Source organism: Myotis brandtii, unplaced genomic scaffold (assembly GCF_000412655.1).
Source record: "Myotis brandtii unplaced genomic scaffold, ASM41265v1 scaffold419, whole genome shotgun sequence".
Classification (NCBI taxonomy): domain Eukaryota; kingdom Metazoa; phylum Chordata; class Mammalia; order Chiroptera; family Vespertilionidae; genus Myotis; species Myotis brandtii.
Genome location: NW_005366075.1, coordinates 765,603 through 789,167, shown reverse-complemented (window position 1 = coordinate 789,167; position 23,565 = coordinate 765,603). Strand labels below are relative to the sequence as shown.

Sequence of the window (23,565 nt, the reverse complement as noted above, 5' to 3'; positions counted from 1 at the left end):
TGGACAACTAAAACCCAATATTATTATGCCTTTAAAACATTTTATGGGCCTGTCAATCTTAGCTTGGGCTCTTTTCTTCTTTAGTCAATTAATCAGTTGCTCTTTAACTTAGAATTTGTCTCTGTATAACCTCATTCTTTTTCAACAAGTCTCTCCTCTGAGGTTTTCACATTCAGTGGGACTCACCCCCCTGTGACACTGCCCTGGTTCCCCTTGCCCAGGGGCGTTAGCAAACACAGAGTTCTGCAGACTGCCCATTTTGCTAGCGGTTTAGGTACTAGAGAACTGTGATTGGAATTTTTCTAAAGTATCGTTTTTCTTTTCCTGTGAAGTAATTGAAACATATATTGTTTTGAAGTTTTTATGATTTCCAAGTTAACAAATTTGTATTTTTACAGACATCAGATGACTGATATTTTGAGGATACATGTTATTTCTTCCCTGAATGTGCTGTGTAGAGAATCTCTTCTCTATTTTCATGTGCGTGCTCTGGCTGTAATGGAAACCCTGACTAGTACTAGATGAGAGGTTTGCAGCATGATGGGAGTAAATACGAACTGCTGCTTTTTCATCACCACGCAGGCAGAGGAGAGGTTACACATGCAGTGGCTCATAGAGTGCCCCCACCAGACCAATAAAAAATAACAAAGCTAACTGACACACAGGCTACGCTTCATGTGGATTGTTCAGGTGAGTCTGTCAGGATTTTTTGTAGTTGGCAATACCTAGAAAGTCCTGAAGGGGGCTCCAGAAAGAACCCTGTGTTTGCCATGGCTTTAGTTGTATTCTGTGTGTATACAGCACAACAGAAACAATCAGCTCTACCCTGCTGTTACTGATGATATCCCATGAATTGTTTTCTCCAGGTTATTTTCTTCTTTATTTTGCTAGTGGTTCATTTCTCTGTGTTTATTTTAATCTCCTTAAGGGGAGGGGAACTATTGTATTCATCTTGAAATGAGTTTGCAAAAACACTATTCCCCAATCTTTATAAGGGTATTGTAGGGCTTAAAATTTACATTACACGTATCCTTCAGACCCGTTTGAACAACTACAGCTCTCCCCTTGAGTTTTCCTCTGCCCCTTGGAAACGTGGAGGGGACGAGCTCTAGATATAGCAGTATTCACTAAGATAGCTGCCTGGGAAGGAAAGGGGACATTATTAAAGCAAAAATGGGGGTCTTGGCAAAGGCCCCAGTTTTAAAAGAGAGAGAGACAGCCAATTAGGTTGAAATGATCCCTCCACAGTCATTATTCTGAAGCAAAGTAAACATTTGGGTAGAAGTGGGTACATAGCCATTTTTCAATAAATGGACTAAATTGTCCCTTGGAACTATTACAGTAGGTGGTGCTCTTGTGCCATAACATAACAGTTTTTAGAAAGGTTTTGAAACTAGGGCCTATCTCCCTATTGATCCCTTTGGGTGACTGCAAGGTACACAATTGGGATAGCATCATCTGGGTGGTTCCGGTGAGAGGTTTTTCTGTCTGGAAATGTGGTGAATTCTGGTCTTTACCTTTTCTAGCTTGCCTGAGCGCTGTCTGCTTTCCAAGGGTACCTAAATGAGGGGTTTACTAAACTGTTTTTTAAAATTATAGCTTTATCTGAACAATTATGTGTTACCAGTTTTCTGATACCATTTTTTTTCTATTGGAAATCATCTGTGATCTTCCAAATCAAGCTTCTTTCCAGATAAGTAAGCTATCATTCTTGTTTCCTTTTCCTTTTTCTTTTTTTGAGTAGGTTTTAAAAATAAATGTTTTCATTGATTTTGAGAGAGGGGGGGGGGAGAGAGAGAGAGAGAGAGAGAGAGAGAGAGAGATATTAATGAGAGAGAAATATGAGTCAGTTGCCTCCTACACACCCCCTAATTTGATTGAACCCCCAACTTAGGCATATGCCCTGACCAGGAATTGGACTGATGACCTCTGTGCATGGACGATGCACCCAACCAATTGAGCCACACTGGCCAGGGCTCATTCTTGTTTCTTTATGTTTTCTTTCCTTTAGCTTCAGAGAAGATGCAATATAATGAAATAACATGTGGTAGGGAAATTGTAAGTGATGAAGGAATATAGATGAAAAAGTAGTTAACTGTAGCTGACTGTGAACCCTGTTGGTATCAGCTCCTTTCCTCACTTCTTGTCCTATGTAATGAGTTTCTTGGTCTAAAGTTGGTTGATGGTGAACAAAGGCATCCAGTAAAGTTCATATTTGGTGCTGCTGGGAGAAGCCTGGTGGGAAAGGAAGAGAAATTTAAGCCCAAAGCTGATTATCTATTCCAGGGAGGACAAATCTTTTGTTGCCAGAAGTTGCCTGAAACATTTAGGGGTCTGCTTTTTCAGGAGGTTTCTTGGGGTTGTCTCTAATGTGAAGGACAGTTGCTTTACCTTGTATCCACCAGCTGTTAAGGAAGCTACAAAATGCTTATGGAGCTTCTGTATCAGCCTGGGTGTGAGGATCTGAGCTGCCGGTTGCCTGCTGTCTCCGCAGGCAGCCAGGTCTCAGTGGGCTCAGCTGGCCAGGCTGCTGCACCAGAGCCAGCCTCCCCGAGGGCTTTGTGACCCCCTGACCAGTGGGTGTACAGGTGCTCTCTGGTAGCTTTTGTGATTTTTTAAAAATAATTAATATTTTTAGTTTCTGTGGCTTTTAAAAATTGATTTATTTATCTGCTTACTTGTTTGTTTAAATTATCTTAGTATTTAGAATGTACTTTTAATCTAAAACCCATGTATTTCTTGAACATTCTTAGCTTATCTTTAAATATTCTTAGTTTTATCTCTTTAAATACTGCTTTTCTTTTCCATCCTCTTCTCTTTCGTTTGCTCTGATGCCTTCCAGATGTTTGTGGAGCTGTCCTTCATGTTTCTTAAGTACTCTTTATATTTTTCTTCCTTATCTTTTGAGTAGCAATCTGTGTGAATTTCTTCGTGTTAGCTTCAAATGTGCTGGTTCTTACTTCAGTTCTGTCCAGTCTAAAGTATCTTGGGTACTGAGTTTTTTATTTCAGTGACTATTCTTCATTATATAATTTCCAATTGATTATTTTTTTAAACATCTCTTCTTGTTTTAATTTTGCCTTTTTTGGTTTATAATTTCTTATTCCTTTAAAATTATATAAGTATACTTATTTTGGACTATTTTATACTATTCATTTCATCTGAAGTAAGTTAGTGATCTGATGGCTGGTTTTTTAAGTTGCCTGTATTGGCATTAGATTTCTTTATATACCGTAGAACTTTGGTTTTGAATAAGGTATTTTCATTTATTTTTTTATTTTCCACCACTCTTTCTCCCTCTGTGCTCACTTTTCTTTGTTTAGCAGTATTACAGTCGTCTCTCTGGCTTACATGGAACCCTAGTCCAGAACCGAAGCGGTGATGTAGTTACTCAGGCAATCATAGGCTGCTTCACTGAGTTCCTAGTCGCTGGATGGCCTGTGTCCTGCCCTGCTCCCTGGGCCACTGCTCCATATGAAACCAGGAATGGGGAGCCCGCCTCCAATGATCACCTTTGACCCTGCCTTCAGGCAGTGATGCACTCTCCTTTGTGGGTTATGTTTGGCCTTGAAACCCTTAGGACTCATACTTCCAGTTTTGGTGCCTATTTTTGGATCCTGAATGTTGGAGGCTCCAGGCTTTGACTTCGAGGACTGACCTCTTTTTTTTTTTTTAATATATATATATATTTTTTTTATTGAATTTTTACAGAGAAGAAGGGAGAGGGATAAAGAGTTAGAAACATCAATGAGAGAGATTGATCAGCTGCCTCCTGCACAGCCCCCAGTAGGGATGTGCCCGCAACCCAGGTACATGCCCTTGACCGGAATCGAACCTGGGACCCTTGAGTCCACAGGCTGACGCTCTATCCACTGAGTCAAACCGGTTCGGCGAGGACTGACCTCTTGGTGTCTGCACCATATCTATTTCATAGAGATGTTTATATTATTTTTGAGTTTGCCTGCATTCTTTTAGTTTTCTTGTGTTTCTTTTCATTGCTGTGTGTTTGGAGTAGAGAGAATCCATCAGCGTGATTTTCTGTGCCATCTTAACTGGAAGTCATGTGGGCTGAGGTTTTAAAGGAAATAAAGTGAGATATTTGGTTTTACATAGTACTAAAAGCTAACCACAAAAATGCTTTTCTCTGTGAGTTCATTGACCCATAACATACAGTTATTTAAACTCCTTCAGAGGCTGACAGCCCCAAAAAGATGGGATTTATTAGGGATTAAGCAGGTGGGTTTTATTAGGATTCGATGGTTCTCTATAAGGATTTTACCTTTTATTTGTCATTTTGGTGGTAACTTAAAAAAATTGATTGTTTCCAAGCAACCAAATTTTAACTAAATGGTGTCTTAAGATGTCAGTGTCTCCAGTTGTGTTGGTATTGGTGCCAAGGAGCACTACTTTTAGATATTGAAAAATGAACGGAGGTAAAAATGTAAATAATGTGCTTGAGCTGAATGAGACATTGCTGTTTCACGAACTGAACTATCCCCAGCAAACACAACAGAAGCTGCCAGTAGCAGTCAGTACCAAGTCCACCTGACTAGTCTAAGTGAGGCTTAGTAACCTACATTATTGATCACATTGAAATCACTTTGTCAATTGACATTTTATTGATTTTGTAGAGTTGTTGGTATTTGTGCATTTAAAAATATCTATAGTTGTATAAGTTATAAGTACAGTACATATTTTGCTAGTTTTATGTTTGTTAGTATTTAATAGAATAATGATTTTAGACGATTCTAAGAGCTCTCAAGAATCTTTCTTATTTTATTTTTTCCATCACCATTTATCCCCGTTGTGCCTCTTGCACACCCCCATCCTTATCACTACACTGTTGTTCATGTCCGGGAGTTCTCTCTGTCTTTTTTTTTTTATCTTTCGCTCAATCCCTCTACCACCCCACCACCACCCTCCCCCAACCAGAGCTGTCTGCCTGCTCTTCAAGAATCTTTTTCTTCAAGTTTGAGAAACATGAATCAAAGGTAACTTAACTCTTCCTATGAAGTGTAGTAGCATTCTGGGCTTGGTTTTGATGTTTTGCCTGGTTCACCGCTGCTCATACTTCGTTGGCTTAGCTCATTCATCGTTTCTGTCTGCAAGGGTCTGCCACCTCCATAATGTCCCTTCTTAATGCTCCCTGCAGCTTCCCATGGCTCCTTCTCTCCTAGCTCTTCCCAGGAAGGATTATGTTTTATCTGTTTATAGACCCCGATTTCCTCATTAGCCACAGGTTGTGTTAGAGCAAGGAACGCTGCCATCTTTTTATTTGCAATGTTTTTCAGAGTTCTTGTCATAAAGTAAGTTCCCAATAAATGAGTGGGATTTTTGTTTGTTTTTGTTTATTTAGTAATAAATTACCGGTGGAACAAACCAACGGTGGAAAGAGGCAGAAATAACTTGGAGCCGAGTCACCAGTGACAGAGGCAAGAAGAAGATTTCTAGTATTTTAACTTCTAATGTGCCCCTCAGCCCATTTTTCTAACTGGTCTCACCAAAAGTTCACAGTCTGACTGTCAGGTAAGTGAATTGAAGACAAGAATGCAAGGAAAGAAATAACCAGTATTCTGACAGAATGTATGCGCGAAACTGGTGTTTCTCGAGTCCCAGCGAGAGCTGTGAGGTGCTGAGGGAGAACAAGGGTGGGGTTTCTAGCTTAGTAGCCTGAAGGCAGCACTATCTTGAAAGGATCCACTTGGAAACCAGGTCCAGAGAGTAGCTCTTTCCCCCGCACGGTGGGGACATGGGTGGAAGAAGGGAGCTCAGGAAATCTCCAGACAGATTGAATTTCCTTAATTCTTTGCAAAGCCATCTGAAGAGTGTGTACGCTCTGCACCTAGGTTGCAGTTGCCTTTGCTGATTCCTCAGACCCAGATTTTGTTTATGATTGAGGTTTGTTTGAAATTATCTGCAAATTTCAGGTCTGTGTTTTTGATTAGGGTATCTCAGAGGTGAAACACTGCTGACTCAACAGAGAAAAAGCCAGCTCCTCCTAGTGGAAATTTTCTTAACACTTCATTGTTTTAAGGGGGAAAATATCATTTGTTTCTTTCATAAACATTTTATGGAAATTAGAATATTTTATTGTAACTTTTTAAAAAACACCCACAAACACAGGGACAGATTGACCAATCTTAAAATAATGAAGCAAAGAAACATTACTTTAAAGTAATTTAAAAATACTGGCATCAGGCTCTCAGTAAGGAAGAGGAAGAAAGTTGTTAAGCTTAAGCATAGTTGAACATAAGCTTCTTAATTTTATATTTGATTATATTTCTAGAAGTTTTAAATATTTTCTGACAAGGCCATTGTGCCCCTAGCTGATGACATTAATTGAAGGCTAGGTATTTGGTTTGTTTTTTTTTATTCTTCCATAAACAGCATGTTTTGTAGCATTCTGTTCACAAATCTGTTTGGTGCTTATTTCATGGAGAAGCTACTTCAGTTGATTCATGCTCAGGGGAAATGGAAAATAAGTAGTGCTCTTTATCAGGTTGCCACTTTGAGCAGGTTGTGGTCTGTATATGGTATGTATAGACAAGTGATGGCGAACCTTTTGAGCTCGGCGTGTCAGCATTTTGAAAAACCCTAACTTAACTCTGGTGCTGTGTCACATATAGAAATGTTTTGATATTAGCAACCATAGTAAAACAAAGACTTATATTTTTGATATTTATTTTATATATTTAAATGCCATTTAACAAAGAAAAATCAACCAAAAAAATGAGTTCGCGTGTCACCTCTGACACATGTGTCATAGGTTCGCCATCACTGGTATAGACTTACCTTTCATACCTCTGGCTTTTAGTTGGTGCAGACCAAAGGAAAGCGATTTTGAACCTTCTTGGCTCCCTTGACAAGTACTGTATGCGGCCGTTTTTGATGCTGTGACATTCATAATGACCTTTGTTGGAAATATTGACAATCTGGGAACTACATGGTGTCTAGCAACACAAAGTTGGTCAGAATTTTATTATTTTATCTACCGAATCCACTAAGGTTTGTGTACTTATTTATTCACATATTTATTCAACAAATATTTATTGAGTTCCTACTGTGTGCCAGGTACTGTGCATAGCAGTGATTTTCAGAATGTGTTTAGCAAACTAGGTTCTGAGATGTGCCAGCTAGAACATGTTTGACTACAAGTAACAGAGAATCCAATGAAAGGTGGGGTAAGCCCAAAGGAAAATTCCAAGGTTGGCTACTTCATTGCCTCTGCTATGCTAGTTGAGAGGACCCAGGTCCATCTTTTTGCTTTGCTACTTGCAGCAGGTTGATCAGTCCTGGGAGGCTTACTTACTCCTGGGTCCCAAGGTGACTACTGCTGTTCTGAGTGTCACATGAAATGTACAGTGTCTAGTATGGAAAAGCATGTATTTATTTAAGATTGAGACTCTCTCAGAAACCCTCCAGCTAAAGCTAGTTCTCATTTCCCAGAGTTGCATAATAGTGCCCGTACCTATAGTCGGTAGGAGGGCAAATGGGAATACCAGGGCTGGTCTACAATAGCCATTCTCAAAATGTGTGTGGGGACCCTTTCAGGAGGGCCACAAGAGCAACACTATTTTTATAATAATCCTAAAGATATTATTCGCGTTTCCTACTCTCATTCTCTCATAAGTATACAGTGGAGGTGTCAAGAGGCTGCATGATGTATGATGATGTCATCCATCTGGCAGCTAATGGAATATGTGTGTATGTGTTTTTGTGTGTGTTTTTTGTACATATCCTGCCTCAGGCTTATTTGTACAAATAGCACAGGAGTACACCAGCTCCATGCAGAGAGCAGCCCAGGGGGCACATCCGTCCTTTCTTCCTTACATTGGCAGACAGAGGCCTCTACTTTGGAGCCTTCATGGGGACCTGGGCACCACTGGGAGCTGGAGCTGGAGCTGGAGCTGCAGCCGCCTTAGTCTTGGTTTGAACCTTGGCCTTTTTCTAGCAGAACCTGAGAGCACGTTTCCCAAGCTTGGGGTGAGCGATGTAGGCAAGTCGATTGAGCTTGCAGCTGCCACCCTTTGGGGTCTTGAGCTTGACCTCCTTGGGCTTAGGAGGCCTCCATAGCTTTGGCACGTGCACTTATGGCCTTGGCATTGGCCTGCATCTTCTTTAGGCCCTTCTTGTGCTTCTTTGCAAAGCGCATGTTCCTCAGGAAGTTGGGGTCTACCCCTTAAGAGATTCATATCTTTGTGATTGGGGTTTCTTGATGCCATTTCTGTGCCATATTCAGGACTGGTTGTGCATGGTGTGGTCTTGAACTTAGCCATGTCTGCACTGAAGCCTGCACTCCCTAAGCGCCCAGAATCAGAAGAGTGTATATGTATATTCTTAGATTTTAATTTTTTCTCATTTTAAATTCTAACGTGGTAAATATTGATAAACATAACCTACATAAACAAAAGCTCTCAGTAATGCCCTCAGTAATGTTTAAAAGTGAAAAGGGGTCCTGAAAACCCCACTGCTCTACACTAATCAAGATTCACCCATGGCATTGGGGAAGATCCGCCAACACTTGTTGTCATGCGAATCCTGGATAAAACGTTTTTGTTAACAAAAGAGCAGCAGAGGTGTTAGGGCTGTTGGGTGGGCCACCATCAGTGTATGCAGGACTGTTCTAAGGAGGGGGCCTCGGTGGGGGGCTTGGCAGGGACTTAGGGTATGCTCCAGGCCCTGCCCCTACTCTGACTGGAGCAACTTCAGGTCTGTCCTTTTTTTAAAATTAATTCTGGTAAAATGTACATACCATAAAACTTATGACTTTAGCCATCTTTAAGTGTAAAGTTTAATGGCGTTAATTACATTCACATTGTTGTGCAACCATCACCACCATCCTTCTCCAGAACTTTTTTGTCTTCCCTAACTGAAACTCTGTACCCATTAAACACTAACTCTCCACCTCCCCCACTTTCCTAGCCCCTAATATCACCATTCTCTTCTCTGCCTTCCTGAGTTTGACTACTCCCGGTATCTCCTATAAGTGGAATCATATTATATTTGTTTTTTTGTGTCTGTTTTTTCTATACTCTTTTCAAGGTTTATCTATGTATGTATTAGAATTTCCTTCATTTTTAAGGCTATATAATGTGCCATTGTAAGTATATATTCATCTTGTTTATTTATTAATCTGTCGGACATTTGAGTTGTTTTGATATTTTGGCTATTGTGAATAATGCTGCTATGAACATAAGTATACAAATATCTGTTTGAGTCTCTACTTTCACTTCTTTTGGATATATCCACAAAAGTGGAGTTGCTGGGTCATATGGTAATAGTTTAATTTTTTTTTAGAAATCATCTTGCTCTTTTCGAAGGAGCTACACTCTTTTGCATTCCCACCAGCAATGCACAGGGGTTTCATTTCTTCCACATCCTTACCAACACTTGCTGTTTCCTATGGTTTTTGCTAATAGCCATCCTAATGGGTATGAAGTAGTATCTCATTGTGGTTTTGATTTGCATTTCCCTAATGATTAGTGATGTAGAGCATCTTCCTCATGTGTTTATTGGCCATTTGTGTATCTTTGGAGAGATGTTTGTCCAAGTCCTTTGCTTGTTTTTTTATTTTTTGTTTTTTTATAAATTGCAGCCCTGGCTGGTATGTTTCAGTGGTTAGAGTGTCAGTCTGTGTACCAAAGAGTCGCAGGCTCAAATTCCCAATCAAGGGCATGTACCTCTGTTGCAGGTTCCATCCTGCCACATTGGGATGCATTCAGGAGGCAACCAGTCACTGAGTCTCTCTCACATCTATCTCTCCCTCTTTCTTTGTCTCCCTCTCCCTCCCTCTCTTCTAGTCTCCCTAAAAATCAGTGGAAAATATATCCTTGGGTGAGGACTAACAAACAAACAAGTCTGAGTTGTTGTTTTTTTTAAAATATATTTCTTTATTGATTTCAGAGAGGAAGAGAGAGGAAGAGGGAGACAGAAACATTAACGATGAGAGAGAACTGATCATCGACTGCCTCCTGCAGGCTCCCCACTGGGGATCGAGCCCACAACCCCGGCATGTGCCCCTGGCTGGAATTGAACCTGGGACCCTTCAGTCCGCAGGCCGACACTCTATCCACTGAGCCAAACCAGCCAGGGCACAAGTCTGAGTTTTAAGGAAATGTGTCACCTGCCTTATCTTTTATGTCCTTAAATAAAAGATGCTAAACAATATTTCTCCAGTTCATATGAAATGAATATAGGCATAGACATCCACTTGAAGGCATGTGCACTAAGCAGAATTTTAAGAGAGTCAAGGGTATACACTCAGGTCAATATCAAGGATGTTGGTATCGTTCAAAAGATGTGTAGCCAGCTCTCAATTGTCTAATAAGTGTGCTGCTTAACAAAAAAATTAGTGCAGTTGTGAAAAATGTTGAAATCACCATGAATCTAAAGAATCACCCCATTTTACAAGGCCTGCATTTTATTTATTTATTTATTTGACCTGCATGGCACTGCCTTATTTTGTCTGCTGGAGCACAGACCATCTTATTCTCTCGCCAGTTATCCTCCCTAGTGGTGAATTGGATGTCTCTCCCTCCTTGTTTCTCCCTCCTTGTGACAATAGCCCTCTCTGGGCGAAGCAGTAGCCACATAGCTAAGGGATGGTGGAGGCACAGGCAGGAGAGAAAAAGATTGTGCCCCCCCCCCCCCGCGAGCCAGGATGGGAAAAATAGAGCCATTATTCGAGGACATGAAGTAAAAAGAGGAAGCAAACACTGGGGCTCTATCTCTGGCCAATTCTGGTGGCTTTAATATTTTCAGAGATCTCAGCTAAAAAATAGAGAAAACTTACAGACTGTTTCAACAATTTAAATCCTTTGATTGTATCCATCAAGTACTTTGTTTTGATTAGCATTTATAAACTATAACACTTTTTCTTTTTTCCCTTACTTTGGGGTACTGTCTATATGTTAATGTACATCTAGAAGTTAAATGTGTTTTTTTGTGTATGTGTGATTGTGGAAAGTAACATCTAGAAAAGCACATAAACATGACTTACACTGTAATAAATTATTAAAATATTAGTACAGAGATTATTGCTGTCAAGGTCAAGACATAGAATATGGCACCCTTGAGAGCCATTCACACGTACCCTCCAGTAGCACTTCTTCCCTTCTTCTAAAGCAGCGGTTCTCAACCTGTGGGTTGCGACCCCTTTTGGGGTCGAACGACCCTTTCACAGGGGTTGCCTAAGACCATCGGAAAAACACATATATAATTACATATTGTTTTTGTGATTAATCACTATGCTTTAATTATGTTCAATTTGTAACAATGAAAATACATCCTGCAGCCGAAACCGGTTTGGCTCAGTGGATAGAGCGTCGGCCTGCGGACTGAAAGGCCCCAGGTTTGATTCCGGTCAAGGGCATGTACCTGGGTTGCGGGCACATCTCCAGTAGGGGATGTGCAGGAGGCAGCTGATCGGTGTTTCTCTCTCATCGATGTTTCTAACTCTCTATCTCTCTCCCTTCCTCTCTGTAAAAAATCAATAAAATATATTTAAAAAAAGAAAATACATCCTGCATGTCAGATATTTACATTACGATTCATAACAGTAGCAAAATTACAGTTATGAAGTAGCAACGAAAATAATTTTATGGTTGGGGGTCACCACAACATGAGGAACTGTATTAAAGGGTCGCGGCATTAGGAAGGTTGAGAACCACTGCTCTAAAGTAACAGATTTCCTGACTTTTTTTAGAATAATCACAGCAGTTTAGTTTTACCTGTTTTTGAACTTTTTATAAATGAATCATATCTCATAGGTTGGTTTCTTTTTCTCAACATTATGATGGTCAATTCAGCTCTATGCCTGTAGCAGTAGTTGCTAATTTTACGTATTCATTCTTTTGATGGCATGTGGGCTGTTATTAATTTGAAAGCTTATTAAATATTTAGGTACACTATATTCTATACACTATGAGCAGAATGTTCATAGCAGCATTATTCATAATATGCCCAAGGTTATCTTCAAACAGCAGATCATCCACAAAAATCAGCTCTGCAACCCACCATAAACCAGCTGCTTATGTAGGGTAGGACAAAGATTACATGGGTAAGTAGGAATTATAGGCATGGGGAAGTAGGCAATGGGGGCTGGGGCGGGATTCCATTGTTTGGGCAATAAGGTTGTTAAACTTTCTGTGATAATAGGCAGTTCTTGAATGAGAATGGACCACATTCCAAGGTTGACTCCCAGGTCCAAGTTTGACTGCCAGGTCCGTGGTTGACTCTCAGGTCCTGGGGGTGTACAACTCCCAGCCAGGTTAGAATGTCCTTTGTTTAATCAGAACAAGGCAATCATGGTTAACAGAGTATTGTTACAGAATTTACCAGGCAACCGAAAAATACACAGGTAGTACTTGGAGATTCAGGAAAAACCCATTTATTTTCAGATGTACTAGTACAGTGACTCGGGAGCCTGTTTCCAAATCCTGAGTGAGTGAATATGGAGGAAGCTTTCCCTTTATACCCTTTGGTTTCTTTGTCCCCCAAATATGGATCAGGCTTCCGGACCTTTCACGGGCTTTGCAAAAAGCCCCGTGTGTTAAAGGCCTGGCCTGGCGCCAGTGCTGATAACCTCCTCCGGGGTTTGTGTATGGTTCATGGTTTCTGACCTCTGTAAAATGGGAGTATTCTGGGAAACAGGTTCTGTAAGACAGGACAGGCATCAATGGAGTTAATTATCGGCTAGCAAGAGTGTGCGTTAGAAGGCAGGTTACTGGCACAGATTCAGATTGCTAGCCCCTTCTCCCCCCAAAATGTCTTATATTCCCAATCAGTAAGATTGATATTTCTTGTAATATAGGTAGTCCCCAATATTCTGTTTTTGCCCCTAGCAGGATCATCTTAATTCATTTTCAGTTTCATACTTATTCTGTAGTCTCTATCGGGCCTGGCTCACTTCTGAGTCACCCATACTCTCAGGGTTCACCCAACCCTAAATGTGGGGTGGTTTATCAGGAACTCACTTTGGCAGCCCTGACATCCTATTTTTACTCTTTAGTAAGACTTTCAAAAGAGCTGCTTTGCCTCTTAACTACTTATTGAGTATCAGAAATGCCTGCTTAGGCCTTTGCAACCATATGTATGCAAGATCTTTCTCTGATAATTCCACATTGTTTTTCTGGTTCTTTGATGGTTTTGTGTTATGTTATTATATTTCATGTAGCCTTATATAATAACTTGAAGCAGAAAGGTTGGTCTCCAATACCTTAAGTAGAATTGATATTGGATGCAATTTTAACTTAAGTATGTTTACATTAAATATATCCTGTACCATATTTTTATTTACCAATTTTCTTTAATCATGAGAACTTATTATAGACTTTCACTTTCAGCTATTTTAGAGTGGCTAGAAGAGCCATCTTTAAAACATGTTTAAAGGTACATCTTTAAAACATGTTTTGAAGATATTGGAAAATTGCAAAGGTACTCTGGACTCAAGGGTAATACCTTGGAGCTAAGGGAAAGTACTTAAATACTAGTACTTACTGAGCAGACATTCTACAGCAGCTTTTCACCCTCAGGGCATTTGCCATTTCTTGCGAAACTGGGAGACGTAGAACCCGAGGAAGAGGTCTTGTGCTGAATAATTTCATGGGACAGTTTCAGGGGATTGAAGAGACATTTATTGGAGTTCCAAAGGGAAAGGTTAGTCTGACTACCTAAATATATAAAACTTGTGTATATTAAGAAACACAAAAGTAGCAGAATGGATAAAGTTAGAAAATCACTATTTTTCAACCCCTTGTGGGACTAAAATGATCACCAATAGATCCTAAAACCATTAGTGAAAAGGTTAATGGTGAACTAAAGTTGACAGTATCTGAAACCACTGGTCATTTTCAACATTAAGGTACATGAGAAGATTAGGTTGACACTACCTGTAGGAAATAGGCCTCTGTGATCCATCTTCAGCATAGTCAACTTTTAATGGACGGGTTACTGAATTCCCCAGGGCAAACGGAGAGGGTATAAGAACAAAGAACTGTGTAGTGAGCCAGCATCAGGGTGTAAATCCCCAAGGCACCCAGGACAAAACACCTCACACCCACCTCAACTAGATGGGGAGGTGGAGATAACTAGAAAAGGCCTCAGCCCACCTTTTTTTAATGGCCCAATGGGAGACAATGAGACCTAGATGATGTATGACGAAAAGTATTAACTCCATAGCACTCAGCCAGTGAGGAACCGGAGGAGGGACTCTCGCACCCCAGGGAGAAATAGCCTGTAATCGCTGCTCTGTGTGCGCCTGTTCACCTGAGCACCCGCTCTTGCAAGAATGTATTAAAGGTCTCCTTTTCGCCATACTTCTGTCTCCAAGTCCGTTATTTGAAGTCAGACAGGTGAGCATTTGTCTGAAACTACTGGTCAGTTTCAACATTAATGATACATGAAACAAGCAAATATTATGTGGCTTCAGATTTGATTGAAAGTACACAACACCACAAATTAAGTATTCTTGCAAAAGAAATCACCCTGAATCGAATGGAACCTGTAAGTCTAGCTATAAGTTTGTAAGCAGTAGAGGGTATAGCAAACATGTTAACACCAAAAGGGATGCAATCAGCCATATGCCAATGTGAGACATTCTGTAGGTCAAATGTGTTGTTTTTTCCAGGGAATAAGTGATTTGAAAGGTTAAAATGATAAAGAGGGGTAATTGTTACAGATTAAAGGAGAAATGTGAATACTGACCTGATGCAATGAATGTGTGAATCTTAATTTGAATCTAAATATAAACAACCCAAATATAAAAGGGAATTTTAAAGAACTCTGAACATAGATGGGCTGTTAGATGATAGTGTTGGCTTTATTGGGTGTGAAAGAGCTATATTGTAGTTAAGGTTCTTCTTTGAAAAAATCTTTATAAAAAAGAGATACAAATCTAAGTATTTTGTATAAAGTTATAGTCTTTGATTTGCTTTAAATATGGAAAATTTTAGTAATTATTTGAACTGGTTAATGGATACATAGGGATTCATTTGGCTGTTTTCTCTACTTTTTAGTATATTTAAAGATTAAATTCCGCTTGTACCATGTAGCCTGTTCTAAGTGAGAACATTATAAGCTGCTCTCTGAAAGGACAGAACGGGACTGATAGCTGTGTCCCTGACCCCTCTTCCAAGAAAAAACCCCACAGAATGTGTCAGTTACCCAGCCCGCCCTTAAATCAGCCAATGGGAATGCAAGGGGAACTAACCCAAGGCCAAAAGTATGCTGTCTTTGTGTAACCAGACCCTAGCCACACCCTGCCTTTGCGTCACTAGCCCCCAGCCCTCACCCAACCAATTAGAAGTATGCCCCCACCTCCCGACCCCTAGCCCTATAAAATCTTTGTTCTCTTGAGACTCGGGGCTCTCCGCCTCTACACTGCTGTGTCGGTTGGGTGGAGGGTCCGAGCTCTAGCTGGAATAAAGGCTCTTCTGCTTTTGCAACGGACTCGGCTCCCTGGTGTGGTCTTTGGGATCTTGGAATCTGGGCATAACACTCTCCTTGTTGGCTGAAAGTCTGTTGCTTATGAGTGGTATGAGACAAAGAGGCATAAACTTCATTTTCTTTGAATAGTGCATTTCCTTGCTGTTAGTTTTACCTGTAAGGAGGCACACCATAGTCTCACTAAAACTGTACGGAAAGGAAGAGGGCAGTTCTTGAAAGCAAGAGTGGGTGCATATATATTAAAAGGACAGGAAAATGGTGCTGGGTGGGCAAAACCCACTGATATCTACTACCTTTAGTTACTCAGAACATTCAAACCTACTGTTTTACACACGTAGAATTTTTGTTGTTGTTAATCCTCACCTGAGGATATTTTTTCAATGATTTTTAGGGAGAGTAGAAGAGAGAGGGAAAGACAGAAATATCGATGTGAGAGAAACACTTCGATTAGTTGCCTCCTGCACGAGCCCCGATCAGGGCCTGGGCTGGGGAGGAGCCTGCAACCGAGGTACATGCCCTCGACTGGAACCCGGGACCCTTTGGTCTACAGGCCGAAACTCTCTATCTACTGAGCCAAACTGGCAAAGGCCACACGCAGAATTTTTAAAACATTTCCAACTAACATAATTTAGCTCGCTCTTCCTTAAGAAAGGGAGGTAACCCGAAGTAATGCCTGGTTAATGTACCTAGCTTCATGTCTTGGAGTTTGGCTAATGTTAGTTCCTCTTCCCATGTCTGTTTTGTTCTGTGAATTACAGACTTTAGAAAATTTGTCTACTAATAATATACTCCCTATGCAGTAGTAGGGCAGAGAAAAATGAAAGGGAAGGGAATTTTTAAGTATTATATGACAGTGCAAGCAAGACTTATGCAAATAGTGTCCAGAAACCTCACTTACGCATTTTGACCAACAGGCATAATTTGGACATGATGGTAGATTGCTACTGGGCATACCCGGCTTTGTCGCTTGGAAGATCAGTCCAGTGAGTGAGGCCCGCCATAGCTCTTCCCAGAATACAGACCTTTCACATATGCTTTAAACCAGCAGTCGCCAACCTTTCAGACCTCACGGACCACCAGTGGTCCACAGACCCCCAGTTGGGGACCGCTGCTTTAAACAGTACTAGAGGCCCAGTGCACGAGATTCGCCATCTTACGGTCTGCGAGCCCTCGGGGGATGTCTGACTGATGGCTTAGGCCCACTCCCCGCAGGGGAAGCAGGTCTAAGCTGGCAGTTGGACATCCTTAGTGCTGCCATGGAGGTGGGAGAGGCTCCCCCCACTGCCACTGCATTCACCAGCTGTGAGCCCTACTTCTGGTTGAGCATTGCCCCCTGGTGGCCAGTGAATGTCATAGCAACCGGTCGTTTTGCTGTCCAGCCAATTTGCATATTAGCCTTTTATTATATAGGATTGGATCTGCTGGGTCAAAGAGCTGAGTAGAAGAGTGCTTCAGCATCGACTCTGAAGCACTCTTCAGTGCAGTGACTCTTGGTCTGGGCCCTACCCATATTTTCTCATTGGGAGGCAAATGGGTAGAAGCTTATAAAGGTCTAAAACCTGTGCAATATGTGTTGCCTTCAGAATCCCTGAGCTATCAGCCAAGCATTTTTCCTCTTAGCAGGTATAAAGGGCGCAGTTATCATTTACTTTATTTTTATGTTTATTATTTTTGAGTAAGTAATTAATGTATATGACATTTAATTGAAAAGGTACAAAAAAGTACACTGTAAAACTGAAGTTCTTTTTCTGCACTTATTCAGCTACCTAGGTCTCCACACTGGAGGCAACCACTGGTACTTGTTTCTTGTGTATCCTCATTTAAGGGCATATCCTGACTTGACACAGACCATTGGATCACAAGAAACTTCTTAAAGTGGAGGCCTTCTGTTTGTGGGATTTATATCCCACCATCTGAAATGCATGCAAGGCCTGTATCTTCTTACTCTCCCGGTTCTATTAGCCTGATAGCTTCAGTGTGGTGGACCATTGTAATGTGCTGTGTCCTGAGTTGATATCCCTTAGGCAGGTGAAAGGAAGCTACTTTCTCATGTCTTCAGTTTATCACAATGGAGAAATGCATTTACTGGCTCATCACTGCATTCTAGGTGCCAAGGATGGTATTAATTTTCTCCAGTTAGGCCCGGCACTGAAAATGCAGTTTGAGTTGGAGTCACCGTTTGATTATGTTTATGATAGTCTAATATTATTGAGGGCCCTTTGGCCCCTCAGTTGTGGAGGTGGGGTTCTCTGAATCACCAGATGTGTGGCATTGTTCTTTTTATAGTCCAGTGGCTTTCACCTGGTCATTCCTACTGGAGGAACATGAGTCAGGGGCTCCGATTGCAGGTGATACCCTATAATCTGTATTACCTTCTTGTTCTGTGGACTTCTGGTTTCTAATTCCCTAATATGAACAGGAGTTCCACTCCCATTTTCCCTGACTTGGGCCAGCAACCAGTCCTAAATTTCCATCCTGTCTTTAAAGGTCTGTTGACTGTAGCCCACTATCTGGTATCAGTTTGTATCAGGCACTGTATTAGTTTCAGGCTGTATCAGTTGTTTTTGTTCTTTGATTAAAAATCAGAGAAATCAGCAGTGGTTAATTTAAGGGGAATAAAAGGTGTAAAAGAAGGTTTATTGGAAGGCTGCTGGATAGATAATAGAAATAGAGAGAGAAGCACATAACATAGGGTAGCTCCAGGGATCTAGACAAAGAGTCTCTGAATGACTTACTTCCACCCTATGTCAGTCTACTCAAGGTCCATATTCCCAGCAGAGTCTGATTTGCCTAACCTGAATTAGCGTCCCACCCTTGGCTGATGGCACAAGGTTCCTTGATTAATAGACCCACCAAGACTTGGGGAATAGAGGAGAGATACTTTCCTAAATGAGTGTAAGGAGCTAAACCAAAAGAAGGGAGGAGGAATGCGCAACACCAGATGCCTATTCATATATTCCAGTCAAGTCAGTGTTTCTTGTGGGGAATTCCATTTTTCTTTGTAGCTGCTGTCCTTCTCAGTGCATTGCAACATGTTCAACATCATTGGCTACTGGTTACTAAATGCGTGCAGCTTTCCCACTGCTACCATCACAACCAAGGCACCACCGCTTCCTGACCACTACCATCTCCTGCACCCCAACTTCTCCCCCCAATGTGCCCTACCCAGACTAGCTGTGGCGTAGAACATCTGTACCTGCACTGCATGATCCCCAAAACTGTTGCCATTTAAAACAAGCGGATATATTTCCATTGCTAAGCAAAAGGTTGTTTGTAATTTTGTTATGATAAAATGTTTCTTTTCTATCAAAAAGCTCTTCATTTTATTTCAGTTATAAAACAAATAAGTGGTGGCAATATATAACATGGTGATTATAGCTAATACTGTATTACATATTCAAAAGTTGTTCAAGAATAGATCTTAAAAGTTTTCATCACAAGAAAAAATTTTTGTAACTATGATGACAGATGTTAGCTAGACTTATTGTGGTGATCATCTCATAATAAATACAAATATTGAATCATTAGGTTGTACACCTGGAAGTAATGTTATAATTCAATTGTATGTTAATTTAAAAAAAATGAAAAAAAAGTTCTTCAATTCAGTGTCTCCAAATATCTGAACTGATTTGCACCTAGAGCCATGTGAAATATATAACAAATTTATCAATTTGTTTTTTCAGTTTAGTTCTTTATTTAAGGGCATCGACTTTAGAGCCAGACCCTCTGAATTCAAGTTCCACAATTGTAGCTCTGCTGTTTACTAGCAGTTACTTCCTTTGGGCTTTTATGTACTCTTTGGGCAATTACATAATCTCTCAGTGCTTCTGTAAAATGATAACTACCTATTTCATAGGGTTGTTGTGAGGATTAAATTAGTTAGATGCATAAAGTATTTAATATATTCCCAAGAGCATAGTAAATATGTGTATGTAAAAGCTATATTTCTAAAATGGGATATTAATAATTAAGTTTAACATAGATAACATAAAAATACCTTACATTTTTTGGGGGGCTTTTATGTAATCTTTGGGCAATTACATAATCTCTCGGTGCTTCTGTAAAATGAAGAACTTATTGAATGACCACTGGATAGATAATAGAATTATAGAGATAAAAAAATTAAAATGCTTTATCTGGAAAAGCATTTTGTTATGGCATTTGGCTCAGAATTATAGATGAAAAATATCAGTGAATTATTCATTTCTTCATTTAGTATTTATTGTTTGCCAGACATGTGGCAATTTTAGGGAGACAAGGAATTTATATACTAATCCCCTGAGGAAGCAGTAACTAAGTGAATACATGAATGCAGGTTAATTACCAATGTATTAGCTGTGGAGAAATCAGCAGAAAGATCTGGAAGCAGGGAGTGGTTTGGTTTGTTGGGGGAACAGATGAGAGACCTGGACTGGACTGGGTTCAGCTGGGGAGAGGAACATGGGAGACCGGAGGGTTGCTGGATCTGCATTTACATGACCTAAGAGACTCTGGTAGGGAGCTGGGATTTTTCATTTTACAAGGAGTTAGGGTTTCTTTGCAAGGAAGTTATTGGGAGGGAATGGGAGAATTTAAGCAGGAATATGCTGGGTCAGATATACATTTGGAAAAGTTGTTTCTGTCAGTTGTGTTAATGGAGTTGTTTTTGTCATTGAGAATAAATTTGAGAGGGGCAGGTGAAGATACGGATGGGGATGGGATGGGATGGAGGCAGTAGAAGTGAAAAGAAGTGGATGAGATCGAATCAAATCACACATACAGGTGTACTTAGGAAATATTGTGGATTTGGTTCCAGACCACTGCAATAAAGTGAATATCGCAATAAAGCGCGTTACACGAATTTTTTGGTTTCTCAGTGTATATGAAAGTTATGTTTACACTACACTGTGGTCTGTTAAGTGTGCAATTAAAAATACTTTATTGCTAAAAAATGCTAACCACCATCTGAGCCTTTAGTGAATCATAATCTTTTGGCTGGTGAAAAAAGATTATGATTCACTGGTGGAAGTCTTGTCTCAGTGCTGATGAAAGTGCAGTTTCTGGAAGCGCAATAAAGTGGAGAGCAATAAAATTAGGGAGATAGAATTGACAGGTATTGGTGATGACTGGATGAGGAGGACAATAAGAGAAGGGGAAGAATCATTTTTGGCTATTATATGCCATTTGACAATATGCATATATTCCCTCTATTCTTAAAGCTTTTTTTCCCCCCATTTAAACATGAACCTTTTTTAAAATTAAAATTTTAGTACCATTTTAAAACTTTAATCTTCCTGGTCTAGAAATTTTTTGTACAGCAACCAAATTGCACAAATCTTTTTTTTAAAATCTTCACCTGAGGATATGTTTTTATTGAATTTAGAGAGAGAGGAGGGAGGAAGGAAGGGAGAGAGGAAAAGATGAGAGAGAGAGAGAGAGAGAGAGAGAGAAGAGGGAAAGGAAGGAAGGAAGGAAGGGAGGAAGGGAGGAAGGGAGGAAGGGAGGAAACCTTTCGGTGTACGGGACCACGCTCCAACCAACTGAGGCACACTGGCCAGGGCAGTTATACAATCTTTTAATTTTTTTTCTTTTTTAGTAATAAGAACCTCCTTTGTTGATGTTTTTGACATTTAATTGGCAGCATTTTATCTGTTATTCCTTGCCGATGAGGATTTAAACTCATCACTTACAGAGTAGTCTTTTGAAATTAGATAGCTGTGTTATCCCTGCCTAGGAAAGTATGTCTTTAAAGGCCTACACCTGTTGAAGCAGCCATCCCTTCTCTGCCTGGTGTGCTTCCCATGGTCAGGAGGCCAGGAGGCTGGGATGGTAGTGGAGCACCTGGAGTTACTTCCCTAGCTCTGCCTGAGGCACATGCTCGCTGCCTGACTCCTCTGTTCTATTTAATATGCACTTCAGGTATGGTAAGTCAAGGTTATGAGGTTTTATTTTCTGTCACTTAGGACTAGTACACCCCCTCAATAATTGGAGTTTATCATATTTTACTAAAATATGATTTTTGTCTTGTCAATGAGATCAAGCATATACAGCAGTCTTTAAGCAGATTGTTCAAATCAATACATGTGAAATAAATTCTTTTCCTTTTTTCTAAGAAAGAGAAACTGGGAAGAAAATTCATTAGACAGTAATGCACAGAGATTTTTTTACACCTATGAGAAGCCAGAAATGCACATAAAGCTAAGAACTTCAAAAACATTTCTTAGACACAGACTATTAAATGCCTGTAGATGTTTTTGATTTCCCACTACATTAAAATACACAAAGGAATTTCATATTCTGAACATTTAAAAATAGCTCAATCTTAAAAAGAAAATACAAAGTATTATCAGCTGTGCTTTTTGTACATAATTAGCATGTGCCTGTGGAGGTATAATGACTTTTAGTGTAATGATATTACTCATGATAAAAAGTTCAGATGGTAATGATTGGAGCTACAGCTGGGTGACACATTTAAAAATAATTCAAAATGACTCCACAGAAAGCATGCTATTTTAGTCCCTAGTAATCCCCTTTTTACTCATCAGTGAATTTAAAGGCACCAATAAAATATTCTTTTTAAAATGTTTCGTTTTCCATTTTTATACACCAATAATGAGCTATCAGAAAAAGAAACTAAGAAAACAATCCCATTTACCATTAAAACAACAACAACAACAACAAAAAAATAAGGTACCTAGGAATAAATTTAACCAAGGAGGTAAAAGACCTGTACTTGGAAAACTATAGGACATTGAAAAGAGAAATTGAGGAAGATACAAATAAGTGGATGCATATACCTTGTTCTATGGATGGGAAGAATTAACATCATTAAAATTAAAATGGCCATACTACCCAAAGCAATCAATAGATTCAATGGAATTCCTATTAAAATACTAGTGGCATATTTCACAGATCTAGAACAAACATTCCAGAAATTTATATGGAACCAAAAAAGACCCAAAATAGCTGCAGCAATTTTGAGAAAGAACAACAAAGTTGGAGGCATCACAATACCATATATCAAATTATACTACAAAGCCATTGTAATAAAACTGGTACTGACAGAAAAAACAGGTATGTAAATCAATGGAATAGAACAGAGAGCCCAGAAATCATCCCATGCCTTTATGGCCAATTAATAATTGACAAGAGCATACAATGGAGTAAAGACAGTCTCTTTAATAAATGGTGTTGGGAAAATTAGACAGGTACATGCAAAAAAATGAAACTAGACCACCAACTTACACCACATACAAGAATAAACTCAAAATGGATACAGGACTTAAATGTGAGTCACGAAACCATAAAAATCCTGGACGAAGACATAGGCAATAAAATCTTACCTCTCATATATTGTTGCCAAGGGAAACAGGAAAAAAACAAATGGGACTACATCCAGCTAAAAAGCTTTGCACAGCAAAAAACCCCGAAAAACCATCAACAAAATGAAAAGAGAACCAACTGTATGACAGAATATATTTGCCAATGATATCTATATATATAAAATCCTAAGCGACCGTTATGACTGAACGACTGGAATGACTGGTTGACCAGTCGCTATGATGCACACTGACCACCAGGGGGCAGATGCTCAATGTAGGAGCTGCCCCCTGGTGGTCAGTGCGCTCCCACAGCCAACCTACCGTGACCCCTCTCCCCAGCCGGCCAACTTCACGGGGCTGGCCAACTTCCCGTGGCCCCTCACCCCAGCCTGCCAACCTACCGCAGTCCCTCCCCCCAGCAGGTCCCTCTGCCTGGCCAGCTGGCCAACCTCCCATGGTACCTCCCCCTGGCCAGCCCCTCCCTCCAGCTGGCCACCCTGATCGCCCCATTGGGGCTGACCAGGAACCCTCCCATGATCCCTCCCCCTTGTTTCTTCCCCCGGCCAGCAGACCCTGATCGGGACTGGGCAAGATGGCTGTGATCCCCAGCCAGGCATAGGGACTCCACCTGTGCACAAATTTGTGCACCGGGCCTCTGATAAGGGGCTAATTTCCAAAATATACACTGAGTGGCAAATTAGCTATAATTTTGCACTGAAGTTGCTAGAGAGCCAGACCATTATAAATAGGGAAGCAGGTTGTTTACCACGACAGTAGAAGTGATTTTTTTCTGAAGATATGGGTAAACAATGCGATTTAA

The 23,565-nt window shown here is 40.3% G+C and overlaps 1 protein-coding gene across 1 annotated transcript in view; it reads left to right on the top strand.

Annotated features, from left to right (window-relative positions):
• Nucleotides 1-23,565, top strand: part of FANCC (Fanconi anemia, complementation group C) — a 259,948-nt gene that overhangs the window by 46,980 nt on the left and 189,403 nt on the right. The window contains exons 2-3 of the mRNA XM_014545688.1: nt 5,357-5,526; nt 14,179-14,351. The gene's annotated coding sequence lies outside the window, so the exon portion shown is untranslated. The remainder of the gene's footprint in view (nt 1-5,356; nt 5,527-14,178; nt 14,352-23,565) is intronic.